We start from the raw sequence: 17202 nt of genomic DNA on the forward strand, positions 1-17202 counted from the left end.
CAGTCATCACCCAGACACATCCCCTGTATAATGTCCCATTCCCAGCAGACACCTCTCCAGTCAGCAGCTGAATGATCTTGTTGGTGAGTTCCAGGATCTTCTGGTCATTGTGTCTCTCATGTATCAGTGAGTGAGGTGGAGGCATCATGATGAGGCTCTGGGTCCTGCTCAGTCCTCTTGACCCACGGGGATGGCTGCAGGTTGTCTCACGCTCAATGGATGTCTTCTTCACGACTGTGTAACCCTGTGTATTGGACAACACATTATCACTGTATACACTCTGAGATTATTACTATAGATAAGTGATATCACTGTAACACTCCCAGATCCCCTCACCTCCCCAGTCATGTCCCTGTATTATTACTATGGATATAAGTGAGGTCACTGTGACACTACCAGATCCCCTCACCTCCCCAGTCATGTCCCTGTATTATTACTATAGATATAAGTGATGTCACTGTGACACTCCCAGATCCCCTCACCTCCCCAGTCACGTCCCTTTATTATTAATATAGATATAAGTGATGTCACTGTGACACTGCCAGGTCTCCTCACCTCCCCAGTCAAGTCCCTGTATTATTACTATAGAGTGATGTCACTGTGACACTCCCAGATCCTCTCACCTCCCCAGTCAGCAGGTAGATGATCTCCAGGGTGAGATTTAGTATCCTCTCAGTCATAGGACTCCGGTCCTTGTCCATCCTCAGTGACTCATTAATTCATGCAGGATGCGTCTCATGTGACTTTATAATGCATCACAGGACAAATGTCTAGGAAGATATCGTCACTCTGCATAAAAGAGACAGTTAAGATGATGACTCCAACCCATAATAAACCTAAAGTGGAAATAAAATTGCAAAACAGAGGCATTTCTCTGATTGGTCAGAGTTTGAGAAAAGCTACCCTGATTGGTTAGACTGCACGATATGAACGATCTCGTTCATTAATGAATGAGATAACGTTCATATTGTGCAGTGTGGAGGCTCCAGCGATGAACGATGCTGTACATCGGCTGTACATGCAGGCCAATATGGACGATCTCGTCCATATTTGCCTGCACTTCAATGCAGCCGGGTGACGGGGGAGTGAAGAAACTTCACTCCCCCCATCACTGTCCCCCCGCCGCCGGGTCGCCTGTATCCTCCGTCGGGCAGCTCAGCGGTGGATCGGCCAGTGTGTAGGGCCTATAAGGGTTAACGCTAACCAATCCACAGAGCTTTTCTCACGTTCTGACCAATCAGAGAAAAGCCAGATCGACAGGAATGACAGGCACAACGATTTTTGACAAGAGAGGATCGGGGATGGTACTGGGAGCAGAAAGGTACCCACCCAATCTAGTCACCACAGTCTGCTCTTCCTGCATTAGTTACACCAGGGTCTGCTCCCTCCACATTATAATAGTGTGACATCAAGATCTGCTTCCCTGCATTCTAGAAATGTGACACCACTGGTTACTCTACCTGCATTATAGAAATGTGAAAGCAGAGAGCTGCCGCATTATAGTAACAACACCACAAGCGGGATGTACTAAAAGGATGATCACAGAAAGGGATGATCGGGATGATTACATGCAGTTCACCTCCAAGACACTAGATGTCAGAATTTTTTACTTAATTTAAAGATTAACAAACAAAAAAACATCATATAACATCAAATTTTATGTAAGTCAGGCCCGAAAAATGACTTATAATATCTTTATAAATTTGCAGTAAAAAGTACATTATCCCACATTTATTATATAGTATAATATATGTACACATACACATACCATTGCATAAGGTGTTAAAGTACACTTAATTTCTGTTTTATAAACTGCATAAAAATCGATTAAAATTTACATTGGATGACCGCGTGATAATCACATTTCCGTATACCTGGGACTGTTTTCTATGCGTTTCCAGTGGGATGATGGCTATATCTTTTTTATTTACGTGGGATGATCACGTTTTTAGCGCAGATATACATACCTGGGACTGTTTTCTATGCGTTTCCAGTGGGGTGATGGCTATATCTTTTGTATTTACGTGGGAAGATCGCGTTTTTAGCGCAGATATACATACCTGGGACAGTTTTCTATGCGTTTCCAGTGGGATGATGGCTATATCTTTTTTATTTACGTGGGATGATCATATTTTTAGCGCAGATAGACATACCTGGGACAGTTTTCTATGCGTTTCCAGTGGGATGATGGCTATATATCTTTTTTATTTACGTGGGATGATCACGTTTTTAGCGCAGATATACATACCTGGGACTGTTTTTTTATGCGTTTCCGTTGGGATGATGGCTATATCTTTTTTATTTACGTGGGATGATCAAGTTTTTAGCGCAGATATACATACCTGGGACTGTTGTCTATGCGTTTCCGTTGGGATGATGACTATATCTTTTTTATTTACGTGGGATGATCACGTTTTTAGCGCAGATACACATACCTGGGACTGTTTTCTATGCGTTTCCAGTGGGATGATGGCTATATCTTTTTTATTTACGTGGGATGATCACGTTTTTAGCGCAGATATACATACCTGGGACTGTTTTCTATGCGTTTCCAGTGGGATGATGGCTATATCTTTTTTTATTTACGTGGGATGATAACGTTTTAGCGCAGATATACATACCTGGGACTGTTTTCTATGCGTTTCCAGTGGGATGATGGCTATATCTTTTTTATTTACGTGGGATGATCACGTTTTTAGCGCAGATATACATACCTGGGACTGTTTTCTATGCATTTCCAGTGGGATGATGGCTATATCTTTTTTATTTACGTGGGATGATCACATTTTTAGCGCAGATATACATACCTGGGACTGTTTTCTATGCGTTTCCAGTGGGATGATGGCTATATCTTTTTTATTTACGTGGGATGATCACGTTTTTAGAGCAGATATACATACCTGGGACTGTTTTTTATGCGTTTCCGTTGGGATGATGGCTATATCTTTTTTATTTACGTGGGATGATCACGTTTTTAGCGCAGATATACATACCTGGGACTGTTTTCTATGCGTTGCCAGTGGGATGATGGCTATATCTTTTGTATTTACGTGGGATGATCACGTTTTTAGCGCAGATATACATACCTGGGACTGTTTTCTATGCATTTCCAGTAGGATGATGGCTATGTCTTTTTTATTTACGTGGGATGATCACGTTTTTAGCGCAGATATACATACCTGGGACTGTTTTCTATGCGTTTCCAGTGGGATGATGTCTATATCTTTTTTATTTACGTGGGATGATCACGTTTTTAGCGCAGATATACATACCTGGGACAGTTTTCTATGCGTTTCCAGTGGGATGATGGCTATATCTTTTGTATTTACGTGGGATGATCACGTTTTTAGCGCAGATATATATACCTGGGACTGTTTTCTATGCGTTTCCAGTGGGATGATGGCTATATCTTTTTTATTTACGTGGGATGATCACGTTTTTAGCGCAGATATACATACCTGGGACTGTTTTCTATGCGTTTCCGTTGGGATGATGGCTATATCTTTTTTATTTACGTGGGATGATCACGTTTTTAGCGCAGATACACATACCTGGGACTGTTTTCTATGCGTTTCCAGTGGGATGATGGCTATATCTTTTTTATTTACGTGGGATGATCACGTTTTTAGAGCAGATATACATACCTGGGACTGTTTTTTATGCATTTCCGTTGGGATGATGGCTATATCTTTTTTATTTACGTGGGATGATCACGTTTTTAGCGCAGATATACATACCTGGGACTGTTTTCTATGCGTTGCCAGTGGGATGATGGCTATATCTTTTGTATTTACGTGGGATGATCACGTTTTTAGCGCAGATATACATACCTGGGACTGTTTTCTATGCGTTTCCAGTGGGATGATGGCTATATCTTTTTTATTTACGTGGGATGATCACGTTTTTAGCGCAGATATACATACCTGGGACTGTTTTCTATGCGTTTCCAGTGGGATGATGTCTATATCTTTTTTATTTACGTGGGATGATCACGTTTTTAGCGCAGATATACATACCTGGGACTGTTTTCTATGCGTTTCCAGTGGGATGATGGCTATATCTTTTTTATTTATGTGGGATGATCACGTTTTTAGCGCAGATAGACATACCTGGGACAGTTTTCTATGCGTTTCCAGTGGGATGATGGCTATATCTTTTGTATTTACGTGGGATGATCACGTTTTTAGCGCATATATATATACCTGGGACTGTTTTCTATGCGTTTCCAGTGGGATGATGGCTATATCTTTTTTATTTACGTGGGATGATCACGTTTTTAGCGCAGATATACATACCTGGGACTGTTTTTTATGCGTTTTCGTTGGGATGATGGCTATATCTTTTTTATTTACGTGGGATGATCAAGTTTTTAGCGCAGATATACATACCTGGGACTGTTTTCTATGCGTTTCCGTTGGGATGATGGCTATATCTTTTTTATTTACGTGGGATGATCACGTTTTTAGCGCAGATACACATACCTGGGACTGTTTTCTATGCGTTTCCGTTGGGATGATGGCTATATCTTTTGTATTTACGTGGGATGATCACGTTTTTAGCGCAGATATATGTACCTGGGACTGTTTTCTATGCGTTTCCAGTGGGATGATGGCTATATCTTTTTTATTTACGTGGGATGATCACATTTTTAGCGCAGATATACATACCTGGGACTGTTTTTTATGCGTTTCCGTTGGGATGATGGCTATATCTTTTTTATTTACGTGGGATGATCACGTTTTTAGCGCAGATATACATACCTGGGACTGTTTTCTATGCGTTTCCAGTGGGATGATGGCTATATCTTTTTTATTTATGTGGGATGATCACGTTTTTAGCGCAGATATACATACCTGGGACTGTTTTCTATGCGTTTCCAGTGGGATGATGGCTATATCTTTTTTATTTACGTGGGATGATCACGTTTTTAGCGCAGATATACATCCCACGTAAATAAAAAAGATATAGCCATCATCCCAACGGAAACGCATAAAAAACAGTCCAAGGTATGTATATCTGTGCTAAAAATGTGATCATCCCACGTAAATAAAAAAGATATAGCCATCATCCCACTGGAAACGCATAGAAAACAGTCCCAGGTATATATATCTGCGCTAAAAACATGATCATCCCACGTAAATACAAAAGATTTAGCCATCATCCCACTGGAAACGCATAGAAAACAGTCCCAGGTATGTATATCTGCGCTAAAAACGTGATCATCCCACGTAAATAAAAAAGATATAGCCATCATCCCACTGGAAACGCATAGAAAACAGTCCCAGGTATGTATATCTGCGCTAAAAACGTGATCATCCCACGTAAATAAAAAAGATATAGCCATCATCCCACTGGAAACGCATAGAAAACTGTCCCAGGTATGTATATCTGCGCTAAAAACGTGATCATCCCACGTAAATACAAAAGATATAGCCATCATCCCACCGGAAACGCATAGAAAACAGTCCCAGGTATGTATATCTGCGCTAAAAACGTGATCATCCCACGTAAATAAAAAAGATATAGCCATCATCCCACCGGAAACGCATAGAAAACAGTCCCAGGTATGTATATCTGCGCTAAAAACGTGATCATCCCACGTAAATAAAAAAGATATAGCCATCATCCCACTGGAAATGCATAGAAAACTGTCCCAGGTATGTATATCTGCGCTAAAAACGTGATCATCCCACGTAAATACCATAGATATAGCCATCATCCCACCGGAAACGCATAGAAAACAGTCCCAGGTATGTATATCTGCGCTAAAAACGTGATCATCCCACGTAAATAAAAAAGATATAGCCATCATCCCACTGGAAACGCATAGAAAACAGTCCCAGGTATGTATATCTGCGCTAAAAACGTGATCATCCCACGTAAATAAAAAAGATATAGCCATCATCCCACCGGAAACGCATAGAAAACAGTCCCAGGTATGTATATCTGCGCTAAAAACGTGATCATCCCACGTAAATACAAAAGATACAGCCATCATCCCACTGGAAACGCATAGAAAACAGTCCCAGGTATGTATATCTGCGCTAAAAACGTGATCATCCCACGTAAATAAAAAAGATATAGCCATCATCCCACTGGAAACGCATAGAAAACAGTCCCAGGTATGTATATCTGCGCTAAAAACGTGATCATCCCACGTAAATAAAAAAGATATAGCCATCATCCCACTGGAAACGCATAGAAAACAGTCCCAGGTATGTATATCTGCGCTAAAAACGTGATCATCCCACGTAAATAAAAAAGATATAGCCATCATCCCACTGGAAACGCATAGAGAACTGTCCCAGGTATGTATATCTGCGCTAAAAACGTGATCATCCCACGTAAATACAAAAGATATAGCCATCATCCCACTGGAAACGCATAGAAAGCAGTCCCAGGTATGTATATCTGCGCTAAAAACGTGATCATCCCACGTAAATAAAAAAGATATAGCCATCATCCCACTGGAAACGCATAGAAAACAGTCCCAGGTATGTATATCTGCGCTAAAAACGTGATCATCCCACGTAAATAAAAAAGATATAGCCATCATCCCACTGGAAACGCATAGAAAACAGTCCTAGGTATGTATATCTGCGCTAAAAACGTGATCATCCCACGTAAATAAAAAAGATATAGCCATCATCCCACTGGAAACGCATAGAAAACAGTCCCAGGTATATATATCTGCGCTAAAAACGTGATCATCCCACGTAAATACAAAAGATATAGCCATCATCCCACTGGAAACGCATAGAAAATAGTCCCAGGTATGTATATCTGCGCTAAAAACGTGATCATCCCACGTAAATAAAAAAGATATAGCCATCATCCCACTGGAAACGCATAGAAAACAGTCCCAGGTATGTCTATCTGCGCTAAAAACTTGATCATCCCACGTAAATAAAAAATATATAGCCATCATCCCACTGGAAACGCATAGAAAACTGTCCCAGGTATGTCTATCTGCGCTAAAAATGTGATCATCCCACGTAAATAAAAAAGATATAGCCATCATCCCACTGGAAACGCATAGAAAACAGTCCCAGGTATGTATATCTGCGCTAAAAACGTGATCATCCCACGTAAATACAAAAGATATAGCCGTCATCCCACTGGAAACGCGTAGAAAACAGTCCCAGGTATGTATATCTGCGCTAAAAACGTGATCATCCCACGTAAATACAAAAGATATAGCCGTCATCCCACTGGAAACGCGTAGAAAACAGTCCCAGGTATGTATATCTGCGCTAAAAACGTGATCATCCCACGTAAATACAAAAGATATAGCCATCATCCCACTGGAAACGCATAGAAAACAGTCCCAGGTATATATATCTGCGCTAAAAACGTGATCATCCCACGTAAATACAAAAGATATAGCCATCATCCCACCGGAAACGCATAGAAAACTGTCCCAGGTATGTATATCTGCGCTAAAAACGTGATCATCCCACGTAAATACAAAAGATATAGCCATCATCCCACCGGAAATGCATAGAAAACAGTCCCAGGTATGTATATCTGCGCTAAAAACGTGATCATCCCACGTAAATAAAAAAGATATAGCCATCATCCCACTGGAAACGCATAGAAAACAGTCCCAGGTATGTCTATCTGCGCTAAAAACGTGATCATCCCACGTAAATAAAAAAGATATAGCCATCATCCCACTGGAAACGCATAGAAAACTGTCCCAGGTATGTATATCTGCGCTAAAAACGTGATCATCCCACGTAAATACAAAAGATATAGCCATCATCCCACCGGAAACGCATAGAAAACAGTCCCAGGTATGTATATCTGCGCTAAAAACGTGATCATCCCACGTAAATAAAAAAGATATAGCCATCATCCCACCGGAAACGCATAGAAAACAGTCCCAGGTATGTATATCTGCGCTAAAAACGTGATCATCCCACGTAAATAAAAAAGATATAGCCATCATCCCACTGGAAACGCATAGAAAACTGTCCCAGGTATGTATATCTGCGCTAAAAACGTGATCATCCCACGTAAATACCATAGATATAGCCATCATCCCACCGGAAACGCATAGAAAACAGTCCCAGGTATGTATATCTGCGCTAAAAACGTGATCATCCCACGTAAATAAAAAAGATATAGCCATCATCCCACTGGAAACGCATAGAAAACAGTCCCAGGTATGTATATCTGCGCTAAAAACGTGATCATCCCACGTAAATAAAAAAGATATAGCCATCATCCCACTGGAAACGCATAGAAAACAGTCCCAGGTATGTATATCTGCGCTAAAAACGTGATCATCCCACGTAAATAAAAAAGATATAGCCATCATCCCACTGGAAACGCATAGAAAACAGTCCCAGGTATGTATATCTGCGCTAAAAACGTGATCATCCCACGTAAATAAAAAAGATATAGCCATCATCCCACTGGAAACGCATAGAGAACTGTCCCAGGTATGTATATCTGCGCTAAAAACGTGATCATCCCACGTAAATACAAAAGATATAGCCATCATCCCACTGGAAACGCATAGAAAACAGTCCCAGGTATGTATATCTGCGCTAAAAACGTGATCATCCCACGTAAATAAAAAAGATATAGCCATCATCCCACTGGAAACGCATAGAAAACAGTCCCAGGTATGTATATCTGCGCTAAAAACGTGATCATCCCACGTAAATAAAAAAGATATAGCCATCATCCCACTGGAAACGCATAGAAAACTGTCCCAGGTATGTATATCTGCGCTAAAAACGTGATCATCCCACGTAAATACCATAGATATAGCCATCATCCCACCGGAAACGCATAGAAAACAGTCCCAGGTATGTATATCTGCGCTAAAAACGTGATCATCCCACGTAAATACAAAAGATATAGCCATCATCCCACTGGAAACGCATAGAAAACAGTCCTAGGTATGTATATCTGCGCTAAAAACGTGATCATCCCACGTAAATAAAAAAGATATAGCCATCATCCCACTGGAAACGCATAGAAAACAGTCCCAGGTATATATATCTGCGCTAAAAACGTGATCATCCCACGTAAATACAAAAGATATAGCCATCATCCCACTGGAAACGCATAGAAAACAGTCCCAGGTATGTATATCTGCGCTAAAAACGTGATCATCCCACGTAAATAAAAAAGATATAGCCATCATCCCACTGGAAACGCATAGAAAACAGTCCCAGGTATGTATATCTGCGCTAAAAACTTGATCATCCCACGTAAATAAAAAATATATAGCCATCATCCCACTGGAAACGCATAGAAAACTGTCCCAGGTATGTCTATCTGCGCTAAAAATGTGATCATCCCACGTAAATAAAAAAGATATAGCCATCATCCCACTGGAAACGCATAGAAAACAGTCCCAGGTATGTATATCTGCGCTAAAAACGTGATCATCCCACGTAAATACAAAAGATATAGCCGTCATCCCACTGGAAACGCGTAGAAAACAGTCCCAGGTATGTATATCTGCGCTAAAAACGTGATCATCCCACGTAAATAAAAAAGATATAGCCATCATCCCACTGGAAACGCATAGAAAACAGTCCCAGGTATGTATATCTGCGCTAAAAACGTGATCATCCCACGTAAATAAAAAAGATATAGCCATCATCCCACTGGAAACGCATAGAAAACAGTCCCAGGTATGTATATCTGCGCTAAAAACGTGATCATCCCACGTAAATAAAAAAGATATAGCCATCATCCCACTGGAAACGCATAGAAAACTGTCCCAGGTATGTATATCTGCGCTAAAAACGTGATCATCCCACGTAAATACAAAAGATATAGCCATCATCCCACCGGAAACGCATAGAAAACAGTCCCAGGTATGTATATCTGCGCTAAAAACGTGATCATCCCACGTAAATAAAAAAGATATAGCCATCATCCCACCGGAAACGCATAGAAAACAGTCCCAGGTATGTATATCTGCGCTAAAAACGTGATCATCCCACGTAAATAAAAAAGATATAGCCATCATCCCACTGGAAACGCATAGAAAACTGTCCCAGGTATGTATATCTGCGCTAAAAACGTGATCATCCCACGTAAATACCATAGATATAGCCATCATCCCACCGGAAACGCATAGAAAACAGTCCCAGGTATGTATATCTGCGCTAAAAACGTGATCATCCCACGTAAATAAAAAAGATATAGCCATCATCCCACTGGAAACGCATAGAAAACAGTCCCAGGTATGTATATCTGCGCTAAAAACGTGATCATCCCACGTAAATAAAAAAGATATAGCCATCATCCCACCGGAAACGCATAGAAAACAGTCCCAGGTATGTATATCTGCGCTAAAAACGTGATCATCCCACGTAAATACAAAAGATACAGCCATCATCCCACTGGAAACGCATAGAAAACAGTCCCAGGTATGTATATCTGCGCTAAAAACGTGATCATCCCACGTAAATAAAAAAGATATAGCCATCATCCCACTGGAAACGCATAGAAAACAGTCCCAGGTATGTATATCTGCGCTAAAAACGTGATCATCCCACGTAAATAAAAAAGATATAGCCATCATCCCACTGGAAACGCATAGAAAACAGTCCCAGGTATGTATATCTGCGCTAAAAACGTGATCATCCCACGTAAATAAAAAAGATATAGCCATCATCCCACTGGAAACGCATAGAGAACTGTCCCAGGTATGTATATCTGCGCTAAAAACGTGATCATCCCACGTAAATACAAAAGATATAGCCATCATCCCACTGGAAACGCATAGAAAACAGTCCCAGGTATGTATATCTGCGCTAAAAACGTGATCATCCCACGTAAATAAAAAAGATATAGCCATCATCCCACTGGAAACGCATAGAAAACAGTCCCAGGTATGTATATCTGCGCTAAAAACGTGATCATCCCACGTAAATAAAAAAGATATAGCCATCATCCCACTGGAAACGCATAGAAAACTGTCCCAGGTATGTATATCTGCGCTAAAAACGTGATCATCCCACGTAAATACCATAGATATAGCCATCATCCCACCGGAAACGCATAGAAAACAGTCCCAGGTATGTATATCTGCGCTAAAAACGTGATCATCCCACGTAAATACAAAAGATATAGCCATCATCCCACTGGAAACGCATAGAAAACAGTCCTAGGTATGTATATCTGCGCTAAAAACGTGATCATCCCACGTAAATAAAAAAGATATAGCCATCATCCCACTGGAAACGCATAGAAAACAGTCCCAGGTATATATATCTGCGCTAAAAACGTGATCATCCCACGTAAATACAAAAGATATAGCCATCATCCCACTGGAAACGCATAGAAAATAGTCCCAGGTATGTATATCTGCGCTAAAAACGTGATCATCCCACGTAAATAAAAAAGATATAGCCATCATCCCACTGGAAACGCATAGAAAACAGTCCCAGGTATGTATATCTGCGCTAAAAACTTGATCATCCCACGTAAATAAAAAATATATAGCCATCATCCCACTGGAAACGCATAGAAAACTGTCCCAGGTATGTCTATCTGCGCTAAAAATGTGATCATCCCACGTAAATAAAAAAAGATATAGCCATCATCCCACTGGAAACGCATAGAAAACAGTCCCAGGTATGTATATCTGCGCTAAAAACGTGATCATCCCACGTAAATACAAAAGATATAGCCGTCATCCCACTGGAAACGCGTAGAAAACAGTCCCAGGTATGTATATCTGCGCTAAAAACGTGATCATCCCACGTAAATACAAAAGATATAGCCGTCATCCCACTGGAAACGCGTAGAAAACAGTCCCAGGTATGTATATCTGCGCTAAAAACGTGATCATCCCACGTAAATACAAAAGATATAGCCATCATCCCACTGGAAACGCATAGAAAACAGTCCCAGGTATATATATCTGCGCTAAAAACGTGATCATCCCACGTAAATACAAAAGATATAGCCATCATCCCACCGGAAACGCATAGAAAACTGTCCCAGGTATGTATATCTGCGCTAAAAACGTGATCATCCCACGTAAATACAAAAGATATAGCCATCATCCCACCGGAAATGCATAGAAAACAGTCCCAGGTATGTATATCTGCGCTAAAAACGTGATCATCCCACGTAAATAAAAAAGATATAGCCATCATCCCACTTGAAACGCATAGAAAACAGTCCCAGGTATGTCTATCTGCGCTAAAAACGTGATCATCCCACGTAAATAAAAAAGATATAGCCATCATCCCACTGGAAACGCATAGAAAACTGTCCCAGGTATGTATATCTGCGCTAAAAACGTGATCATCCCACGTAAATACAAAAGATATAGCCATCATCCCACCGGAAACGCATAGAAAACAGTCCCAGGTATGTATATCTGCGCTAAAAACGTGATCATCCCACGTAAATAAAAAAGATATAGCCATCATCCCACCGGAAACGCATAGAAAACAGTCCCAGGTATGTATATCTGCGCTAAAAACGTGATCATCCCACGTAAATAAAAAAGATATAGCCATCATCCCACTGGAAACGCATAGAAAACTGTCCCAGGTATGTATATCTGCGCTAAAAACGTGATCATCCCACGTAAATACCATAGATATAGCCATCATCCCACCGGAAACGCATAGAAAACAGTCCCAGGTATGTATATCTGCGCTAAAAACGTGATCATCCCACGTAAATAAAAAAGATATAGCCATCATCCCACTGGAAACGCATAGAAAACAGTCCCAGGTATGTATATCTGCGCTAAAAACGTGATCATCCCACGTAAATAAAAAAGATATAGCCATCATCCCACTGGAAACGCATAGAAAACAGTCCCAGGTATGTATATCTGCGCTAAAAACGTGATCATCCCACGTAAATAAAAAAGATATAGCCATCATCCCACTGGAAACGCATAGAAAACAGTCCCAGGTATGTATATCTGCGCTAAAAACGTGATCATCCCACGTAAATAAAAAAGATATAGCCATCATCCCACTGGAAACGCATAGAGAACTGTCCCAGGTATGTATATCTGCGCTAAAAACGTGATCATCCCACGTAAATACAAAAGATATAGCCATCATCCCACTGGAAACGCATAGAAAACAGTCCCAGGTATGTATATCTGCGCTAAAAACGTGATCATCCCACGTAAATAAAAAAGATATAGCCATCATCCCACTGGAAACGCATAGAAAACAGTCCCAGGTATGTATATCTGCGCTAAAAACGTGATCATCCCACGTAAATAAAAAAGATATAGCCATCATCCCACTGGAAACGCATAGAAAACTGTCCCAGGTATGTATATCTGCGCTAAAAACGTGATCATCCCACGTAAATACCATAGATATAGCCATCATCCCACCGGAAACGCATAGAAAACAGTCCCAGGTATGTATATCTGCGCTAAAAACGTGATCATCCCACGTAAATACAAAAGATATAGCCATCATCCCACTGGAAACGCATAGAAAACAGTCCTAGGTATGTATATCTGCGCTAAAAACGTGATCATCCCACGTAAATAAAAAAGATATAGCCATCATCCCACTGGAAACGCATAGAAAACAGTCCCAGGTATATATATCTGCGCTAAAAACGTGATCATCCCACGTAAATACAAAAGATATAGCCATCATCCCACTGGAAACGCATAGAAAACAGTCCCAGGTATGTATATCTGCGCTAAAAACGTGATCATCCCACGTAAATAAAAAAGATATAGCCATCATCCCACTGGAAACGCATAGAAAACAGTCCCAGGTATGTATATCTGCGCTAAAAACTTGATCATCCCACGTAAATAAAAAATATATAGCCATCATCCCACTGGAAACGCATAGAAAACTGTCCCAGGTATGTCTATCTGCGCTAAAAATGTGATCATCCCACGTAAATAAAAAAGATATAGCCATCATCCCACTGGAAACGCATAGAAAACAGTCCCAGGTATGTATATCTGCGCTAAAAACGTGATCATCCCACGTAAATACAAAAGATATAGCCGTCATCCCACTGGAAACGCATAGAAAACTGTCCCAGGTATGTATATCTGCGCTAAAAACGTGATCATCCCACGTAAATAAAAAAGATATAGCCATCATCCCACTGGAAACGCATAGAGAACTGTCCCAGGTATGTATATCTGCGCTAAAAACGTGATCATCCCACGTAAATACAAAAGATATAGCCATCATCCCACTGGAAACGCATAGAAAACAGTCCCAGGTATGTATATCTGCGCTAAAAACGTGATCATCCCACGTAAATAAAAAAGATATAGCCATCATCCCACTGGAAACGCATAGAAAACAGTCCCAGGTATGTATATCTGCGCTAAAAACGTGATCATCCCACGTAAATAAAAAAGATATAGCCATCATCCCACTGGAAACGCATAGAAAACTGTCCCAGGTATGTATATCTGCGCTAAAAACGTGATCATCCCACGTAAATACCATAGATATAGCCATCATCCCACCGGAAACGCATAGAAAACAGTCCCAGGTATGTATATCTGCGCTAAAAACGTGATCATCCCACGTAAATACAAAAGATATAGCCATCATCCCACTGGAAACGCATAGAAAACAGTCCTAGGTATGTATATCTGCGCTAAAAACGTGATCATCCCACGTAAATAAAAAAGATATAGCCATCATCCCACTGGAAACGCATAGAAAACAGTCCCAGGTATATATATCTGCGCTAAAAACGTGATCATCCCACGTAAATACAAAAGATATAGCCATCATCCCACTGGAAACGCATAGAAAACAGTCCCAGGTATGTATATCTGCGCTAAAAACGTGATCATCCCACGTAAATAAAAAAGATATAGCCATCATCCCACTGGAAACGCATAGAAAACAGTCCCAGGTATGTATATCTGCGCTAAAAACTTGATCATCCCACGTAAATAAAAAATATATAGCCATCATCCCACTGGAAACGCATAGAAAACTGTCCCAGGTATGTCTATCTGCGCTAAAAATGTGATCATCCCACGTAAATAAAAAAGATATAGCCATCATCCCACTGGAAACGCATAGAAAACAGTCCCAGGTATGTATATCTGCGCTAAAAACGTGATCATCCCACGTAAATACAAAAGATATAGCCGTCATCCCACTGGAAACGCATAGAAAACTGTCCCAGGTATGTATATCTGCGCTAAAAACGTGATCATCCCACGTAAATAAAAAAGATATAGCCATCATCCCACTGGAAACGCATAGAAAACTGTCCCAGGTATGTCTATCTGCGCTAAAAACGTGATCATCCCACGTAAATAAAAAAGATATAGCCATCATCCCACTGGAAACGCATAGAAAACTGTCCCAGGTATGTATATCTGCGCTAAAAACGTGATCATCCCACGTAAATACCATAGATATAGCCATCATCCCACCGGAAACGCATAGAAAACAGTCCCAGGTATGTATATCTGCGCTAAAAACGTGATCATCCCACGTAAATAAAAAAGATATAGCCATCATCCCACTGGAAACGCATAGAAAACAGTCCCAGGTATGTATATCTGCGCTAAAAACGTGATCATCCCACGTAAATAAAAAAGATATAGCCATCATCCCACTGGAAACGCATAGAAAACTGTCCCAGGTATGAAAATGGTAGGGGGTGCCAGGACTCAATATTGATATTAGGATGCTGGTTTCCTTATTTCATTATATGGCTTTGTTGATATAAACCGATGCAGAAACAATATAAATGCTGTTACTTTTTTTTAACTATGAATATATCATTTAAAAGCTTTATGTGCTTGCTGTAGTTTGTAAATTCTCAGTTGAGGTTAAAAAATATAGTGACATCTAGAGGTGCGAATAGGAACTACAGGCAATCATCCCGATCATCCCTTTCTGTGATCATCCTTTTAGTACATCCCACCACAAGCTGCTTCCTCTGTATAACCATTACAACAGGACACCATTGGCTGCTGCTCCTCCTCCTGTATAATAATATTAATAGGACACAACATACTGCTCCCCCTGTATAATAATAATAATATTAACAGTACACCTCCGGCTGCTCCCCCTGTATTATACTAATAATAATAATAGTCATAATAAAAATAACAGGACACCACAGGCTGCTCCCGCTGTATAATAATAACAGGACACCACAGGCTGCTCCCGCTGTATAATAATAACAGGACACCACAGGCTGCTCACCATGTATAAATAATGATAATAATAGGACACCACAGGCTGCGCCCCCTGTATTATAATAACAACAGGACACCACAGGCTGCTCCTCCTGTATAATACAGATCATTACCAGCTCACAGACAATGCGAAGCATCCGCTCCGATCTCCCCCGGAAGTAGATAGAGAATAGCTCCCACCATTTCCGTTCTGTGTAACGCTGAGGTCAGAAATCAGAAGCCGGGTGGACCGCACAGACAAGTTGGGTGGAACGCACGGACCGGAAGTCCTGTGTGTGACCTTTTTCGGGTGAGAGGAGGCGGTGACGGGGGTGCTGAGTTCCTCCATAGACAGCTGATGTCCTGTATGTGACTGAGGCATTATTATACACTGTTACTATTTGTGCTGCCTCACGGGGGGGAGACAGGTTACTGACACATGGGTGGTAATATCCCTGTGCTGTTGTCACTGCCCCATAGTATACTCCTATAGTGTATCTCCCTCACATAGTATACTCCTATCACCCCCTATAGTATATCTCCCTTACATTTGTATCCCCCCCATGGTATTGCTCTCTGCACAATATAGCCCCCCCCCCAGTATATCCCACCCTATAGTATACCTCCCTCACATAGTATAGCCTCCTATATAATGTCTCCCTCATATAGTATAACCCCCCCATAGCATAGCTCCCTATATAATGTCTCCTTCACATAGTATAACCCCCCCATAGCATAGCTCCCTATATTATTATGTCTCCCTCAAATGCATAGTATAACCCCCCCCCCCCCACCATCAATAGCATAGCTCCCACTCCCTCGTAATATAGCTCCCTCACATAGTATAGCGTCCCACACATACCAGTACTATAGCTCCCCTTCTATATTCTCATGGTGTACAGCACCTGGATGTCACGTGAGTTTATTTTAACAGTAGGTATAGCTCCCTACTCCGTACAGCTCCCCACATACAGTAGAACTGCCGCCCATACAGTCTAGCTTCGCCCTTAATGTAACTAACCACATAATACAGCTTCTCACATAAGACCAGC

The 17202-nt window shown here is 41.0% G+C and overlaps 1 protein-coding gene and 1 long non-coding RNA gene across 3 annotated transcripts in view; both read right to left on the minus strand.

Moving 5' to 3' along the window:
• LOC135054643 (gastrula zinc finger protein XlCGF26.1-like) overlaps positions 1–17202 on the minus strand; it is a 127873-nt gene that overhangs the window by 33488 nt on the left and 77183 nt on the right. The gene's annotated exons all lie outside the window — the stretch shown is intronic.
• Positions 28–16349, minus strand: LOC135054644 (uncharacterized). Of its 2 annotated transcripts, none has more exons than XR_010243547.1 (3): positions 16285–16349; positions 624–789; positions 28–244 (listed from the first exon to the last, which is right to left on the minus strand). It is a non-coding gene; the product is annotated as an uncharacterized LOC135054644 (long non-coding RNA). The 2 variants fall into 2 exon arrangements; XR_010243546.1 differs by having other exon boundaries at positions 16179–16341.

The sequence above is a fragment of the Pseudophryne corroboree genome, chromosome 3, assembly GCF_028390025.1.
Source record: "Pseudophryne corroboree isolate aPseCor3 chromosome 3, aPseCor3.hap2, whole genome shotgun sequence".
Classification (NCBI taxonomy): domain Eukaryota; kingdom Metazoa; phylum Chordata; class Amphibia; order Anura; family Myobatrachidae; genus Pseudophryne; species Pseudophryne corroboree.